Below are 6,000 nucleotides of genomic sequence, written 5' to 3'. Positions count from 1 at the left end.
GGTCGGGGACTGGACCTGGCTCGGCTCAGCGGGGTCTCATGGAGTGAGTGTCCTAGCGTCCCTGGGGAGAGCCAGGCCTGTGGGCCTTGTTGCAGGCGCTGGGCGCTGGTCGTCGGGAGGCCAGCCGCAGGCCTGAAGGGACAGCGACCGGCAGCCCAGGGCTGCGCCTGCGCCCTGGCCCGAGGGCCCGGGGGTCACGGCCTGTCTCTCGGGGCCACGCAAGTTAAAAGTGTGTGTGGGAAGGGGGCGCAAAAGCCTACAGCACCCGGTATTCCCAGGCGGTCTCCCATCCAAGTACTAACCAGGCCCGACCCTGCTTAGCTTCCGAGATCAGACGAGATCGGGCGCGTTCAGGGTGGTATGGCCGTAGACGGGGAGGGCCGCCCGGGGGCGCCTCAAGAGCCTGCTCCGGGTTCCACCCTTCAGTCCAGGGGACGGGAGGGGGTGGAGGGGGGAAATCGGAGGGGGTGGTCGCAGGGGGCCTCCCTCGCCCGCCCCACAACAGCGCAGCCCAGCCCAACTCAACTCAAGGCTGGGGGCTCTCACGCTCCGCTCCGACCTGACTCCACCGGGCAGCGGCCCAGGGGTCCTGGGAGACTGGGACTGGCTGAGTCCCGCCTCCAACACCGCCGCTCTCCACCTGGCTCCACTTACCGCGAGCCCCACCAAGCGCCCGCAGGGATCGCACCGCCCCGCCCCGGCCTGGCGTGGCCTGGCGTGGCCTGGCCTCCTCCGCCGCTCCTCGCCAAGGCCCAGGCCTCCCGCGACCCCAACCCCCCACGGACCCCCGGCCCCCCACCGCCACGCCCACCCCGCCTTTCGCCAGGCGGAGAAGCCCAGAAGCCCTGGCCGTTTCAGTGTCCCGCGCGCGCGAACCTAGCCTAGCCTAGCCCGGAGCCCAGAGAGCCAGGGGCGGAGAGGCAGGCGGGCACCCCCCTCGGACACCCCAGGGACCCTGACAGAGGCCCAGCGCCCCAGGCGGAAATGCAGTCCGACTGGGCAATGGCCAGCCGCCGGCCACACACGTCCCTGAGCGTGCCTGGCGAGTGGAGCCACGCACAGGGAGGGCAGGAGGGAGGAACACACTCAGGGACTCAGGGAAAACCGGGCAGAGGGTGGCCGGGGCAGCGGCCCGCTGGCTCCCAGTTCAGTCAGTCGCCCGGCCAGGCTCAGAAGTGCGCCGCTGGGGTCGTGCCTCGCCCTGAGTTTCGGGCCCACTCTGCAAGCCACCGCAGTCACCCCCTTCGGACCCAATGCCAAGGTCGGAGGGCTCTGCGCCTTGTTGGTACCAGTCAACGACCAGCACGTGCACAGCACCGCCCTGAGGAAGGGCATAGACCCCTCTGTCCAGTGTCCAGGAAAGGACCGCCTGTGGAAGAAGCACCCTGATTCAAACCCCTGTGGGAGCTTAGTCGGCGGCCTCACCAGACGGAAAGCCCCCTCCCCTGCAAGCATTGCAGGGGGGAGAGGGGGGAGGGAGGGGAGCGGTGGTTGCGTTGCGGGGACACGCGCCCACCGGGTCGTCAGGCCCTGCGTCTTGTCCTGTCCTCTGCAGGTGGACCGGTGACCGCGACCAAGGGGCCTCTGCTTCCCTGTCCCCACCGGCCGGGCTTCAACTCCTCTTGGCACCTGGTCCTCCATGGCAACCCCCTGGCCCCGAACCGCTTGCCTGCTCTGAAGGCTGCTTCCTCCTCTTTCAGGAGCGCCTGCCCACTTTTGCCATCTGCTCTCTTGCTTGGCTCTCAGCGCAGACTCCTAAGACCCTGTGGCCTCCTCGGCCCTCTCTCAGCCTCTGCTGAGCACACACCCTGAAGTCCTGCGCGTACTTCAAGGGTGATGTGTGAATCCACTCTTACATCCATAGGAAGTTAAATGGGAGATGAGAGAACCTGTGACTGCCCAGTCTCCAGGCTACCATGGACCTGGTGACTTGCAGCCCAGAGTGAGTTGGCTGGGGTTGGGTGGGGGGTAGAGGGGTGAGTGTGTGTCTCTGTGTGTGTGTGTGTGTGTGTGAGAGAGAGAGAGAGAGAGAGACAGAGAGAGAGAGAGACAGAGACAGAGAGAGGAGAGTCAAGGCCAGAGAGGGATTGAGTGGGAGATGGAGACAGGGATGCCTCCTCACAGGCCAAGAGAGGCACAAGAGAGAAGGAGAGATGGATGAACAGGGACCCACAGAGACATCTGCTGCTCCGATGAGAGTGAAAGGGAGAGACAGGCAGAGAGAGAGATAGACTCAGGGGGACCCTCACGGAGGAAGGCGGTGGGGAAGGAGGTAGAGACACAGGAGGGACCTTGCGGAGGTGGTGCAAAGAGAGAAGGACCCAGGCAGAGACGCTCGATGGACTCTCCCACTCCCAGGATCTGGGTGTCAAGGTTCTGCTTGTGTGGCAGGAACGGGTAAGGGAGCGGGCCCCGCGGGTGGGCCCCGTGTTCTGGGGAAGGCGGGTGTCGCCCCCACACCCCATCCTCCAGGCCGAGGTGTGTGGGGGTCGGTCTGGGTGCACAGGGAGGGTCGGGGACTGGACCTGGCTCGGCTCAGCGGGGTCTCATGGAGTGAGTGTCCTAGCGTCCCTGGGGAGAGCCAGGCCTGTGGGCCTTGTTGCAGGCACTGGGCGCTGGTCATCGGGAGGCCAGCCGCAGGCCTGAAGGGACAGCGACCGGCAGCCCAGGGCTGCGCCTGCGCCCTGGCCCGAGGGCCCGGGGGTCACGGCCTGTCTCTCGGGGCCACGCAAGTTAAAAGTGTGTGTGGGAAGGGGGCGCAAAAGCCTACAGCACCCGGTATTCCCAGGCGGTCTCCCATCCAAGTACTAACCAGGCCCGACCCTGCTTAGCTTCCGAGATCAGACGAGATCGGGCGCGTTCAGGGTGGTATGGCCGTAGACGGGGAGGGCCGCCCGGGGGCGCCTCAAGAGCCTGCTCCGGGTTCCACCCTTCAGTCCAGGGGACGGGAGGGGGGTGGAGGGGGGAAATCGGAGGGGGTGGTCGCAGGGGGCCTCCCTCGCCCGCCCCACAACAGCGCAGCCCAGCCCAACTCAACTCAAGGCTGGGGGCTCTCACGCTCTGCTCCGACCTGACTCCACCGGGCAGCGGCCCAGGGGTCCTGGGAGACTGGGACTGGCTGAGTCCCGCCTCCAACACCGCCGCTCTCCACCTGGCTCCACTTACCGCGAGCCCCACCAAGCGCCCGCAGGGATCGCACCGCCCCGCCCCGGCCTGGCGTGGCCTGGCGTGGCCTGGCCTCCTCCGCTGCTCCTCGCCAAGGCCCAGGCCTCCCGCGACCCCAACCCCCCCACGGACCCCCGGCCCCCCACCGCCACGCCCACCCCGCCTTTCGCCAGGCGGAGAAGCCCAGAAGCCCTGGCCGTTTCAGTGTCCCGCGCGCGCGAACCTAGCCTAGCCTAGCCCGGAGCCCAGAGAGCCAGGGGCGGAGAGGCAGGCGGGCACCCCCCTCGGACACCCCAGGGACCCTGACAGAGGCCCAGCGCCCCAGGCGGAAATGCAGTCCGACTGGGCAATGGCCAGCCGCCGGCCACACACGTCCCCTGAGCGTGCCTGGCGAGTGGAGCCACGCACAGGGAGGGCAGGAGGGAGGAACACACTCAGGGACTCAGGGAAAACCGGGCAGAGGGTGGCCGGGGGCAGCGGCCCGCTGGCTCCCAGTCAGTCAGTCGCCCGGCCAGGCTCAGAAGTGCGCCGCTGGGGTCGTGCCTCGCCCTGAGTTTCGGGCCCACTCTGCAAAGCCACCGCAGTCACCCCCTTCGGACCCAATGCCAAGGTCGGAGGGCTCTGCGCCTTGTTGGTACCAGTCAACGACCAGCACGTGCACAGCACCGCCCTGAGGAAGGGCATAGACCCCTCTGTCCCGTGTCCAGGAAAGGACCGCCTGTGGAAGAAGCACCCTGATTCAAACCCCTGTGGGAGCTTAGTCGGCGGCCTCACCAGACGGAAAGCCCCCTCCCCTGCAAGCATTGCAGGGGGGAGAGGGGGGAGGGAGGGGAGCGGTGGTTGCGTTGCGGGGACACGCGCCCACCGGGTCGTCAGGCCCTGCGTCTTGTCCTGTCCTCTGCAGGTGGACCGGTGACCGCGACCAAGGGGCCTCTGCTTCCCTGTCCCCACCGGCCGGGCTTCAACTCCTCTTGGCACCTGGTCCTCCATGGCAACCCCCTGGCCCCGAACCGCTTGCCTGCTCTGAAGGCTGCTTCCTCCTCTTTCAGGAGCGCCTGCCCACTTTTGCCATCTGCTCTCTTGCTTGGCTCTCAGCGCAGACTCCTAAGACCCTGTGGCCTCCTCGGCCCTCTCTCAGCCTCTGCTGAGCACACACCCTGAAGTCCTGCGCGTACTTCAAGGGTGATGTGTGAATCCACCCTTACATCCATAGGAAGTTAAATGGGAGATGAGAGAACCTGTGACTGCCCAGTCTCCAGGCTACCATGGACCTGGTGACTTGCAGCCCAGAGTGAGTTGGCTGGGGTTGGGTGGGGGGTAGAGGGGTGAGTGTGTGTCTCTGTGTGTGTGTGTGTGTGTGTGTGTGAGAGAGAGAGAGAGAGAGAGAGAGAGAGAGAGACAGAGACAGAGAGAGAGAGTCAAGGCCAGAGAGGGATTGAGTGGGAGATGGAGACAGGGATGCCTCCTCACAGGCCAAGAGAGGCACAAGAGAGAAGGAGAGATGGATGAACAGGGACCCACAGAGACATCTGCTGCTCCGATGAGAGTGAAAGGGAGAGACAGGCAGAGAGAGAGATAGACTCAGGGGGACCCTCACGGAGGAAGGCGGTGGGGAAGGAGGTAGAGACACAGGAGGGACCTTGCGGAGGTGGTGCAAAGAGAGAAGGACCCAGGCAGAGACGCTCGATGGACTCTCCCACTCCCAGGATCTGGGTGTCAAGGTTCTGCTTGTGTGGCAGGAACGGGTAAGGGAGCGGGCCCCGCGGGTGGGCCCCGTGTTCTGGGGAAGGCGGGTGTCGCCCCCCCACACCCCATCCTCCAGGCCGAGGTGTGTGGGGGTCGGTCTGGGTGCACAGGGAGGGTCGGGGACTGGACCTGGCTCGGCTCAGCGGGGTCTCATGGAGTGAGTGTCCTAGCGTCCCTGGGGAGAGCCAGGCCTGTGGGCCTTGTTGCAGGCACTGGGCGCTGGTCGTCGGGAGGCCAGCCGCAGGCCTGAAGGGACAGCGACCGGCAGCCCAGGGCTGCGCCTGCGCCCTGGCCCGAGGGCCCGGGGGTCACGGCCTGTCTCTCGGGGCCACGCAAGTTAAAAGTGTGTGTGGGAAGGGGGCGCAAAAGCCTACAGCACCCGGTATTCCCAGGCGGTCTCCCATCCAAGTACTAACCAGGCCCGACCCTGCTTAGCTTCCGAGATCAGACGAGATCGGGCGCGTTCAGGGTGGTATGGCCGTAGACGGGGAGGGCCGCCCGGGGGCGCCTCAAGAGCCTGCTCCGGGTTCCACCCTTCAGTCCAGGGGACGGGAGGGGGGTGGAGGGGGGAAATCGGAGGGGGTGGTCGCAGGGGGCCTCCCTCGCCCGCCCCACAACAGCGCAGCCCAGCCCAACTCAACTCAAGGCTGGGGGCTCTCACGCTCCGCTCCGACCTGACTCCACCGGGCAGCGGCCCAGGGGTCCTGGGAGACTGGGACTGGCTGAGTCCCGCCTCCAACACCGCTGCTCTCCACCTGGCTCCACTTACCGCGAGCCCCACCAAGCGCCCGCAGGGATCGCACCGCCCCGCCCCGGCCTGGCGTGGCCTGGCGTGGCCTGGCCTCCTCCGCCGCTCCTCGCCAAGGCCCAGGCCTCCCGCGACCCCAACCCCCCCACGGACCCCCGGCCCCCCACCGCCACGCCCACCCCGCCTTTCGCCAGGCGGAGAAGCCCAGAAGCCCTGGCCGTTTCAGTGTCCCGCGCGCGCGAACCTAGCCTAGCCTAGCCCGGAGCCCAGAGAGCCAGGGGCGGAGAGGCAGGCGGGCACCCCCCTCGGACACCCCAGGGACCCTGACAGAGGCCCAGCGC

At 67.3% G+C, this 6,000-nt stretch overlaps 3 non-coding genes across 3 annotated transcripts; all 3 read right to left on the bottom strand.

Annotated features, from left to right (window-relative positions):
• Positions 1–253: 253 nt before the first annotated feature.
• Positions 254–372, bottom strand: LOC139703760 (5S ribosomal RNA). Its single transcript, XR_011705847.1, has one exon. It is a non-coding gene; the product is annotated as a 5S ribosomal RNA (ribosomal RNA).
• A 2,391-nt stretch (positions 373–2,763) lies between these two features.
• Positions 2,764–2,882, bottom strand: LOC139703759 (5S ribosomal RNA). Its single transcript, XR_011705846.1, has one exon. It is a non-coding gene; the product is annotated as a 5S ribosomal RNA (ribosomal RNA).
• Positions 2,883–5,278: 2,396 nt separating this feature from the next.
• LOC139703758 (5S ribosomal RNA) lies at positions 5,279–5,397 on the bottom strand. Its single transcript, XR_011705845.1, has one exon. It is a non-coding gene; the product is annotated as a 5S ribosomal RNA (ribosomal RNA).
• Positions 5,398–6,000: the final 603 nt, after the last annotated feature.

Source organism: Marmota flaviventris, unplaced genomic scaffold, assembly GCF_047511675.1.
Source record: "Marmota flaviventris isolate mMarFla1 unplaced genomic scaffold, mMarFla1.hap1 Scaffold_1276, whole genome shotgun sequence".
NCBI classification, from domain to species: Eukaryota; Metazoa; Chordata; class Mammalia; order Rodentia; family Sciuridae; genus Marmota; species Marmota flaviventris.
Note: the sequence above shows the minus strand (reverse complement) of the source record. Positions and strands in the feature narration are given on the sequence as shown.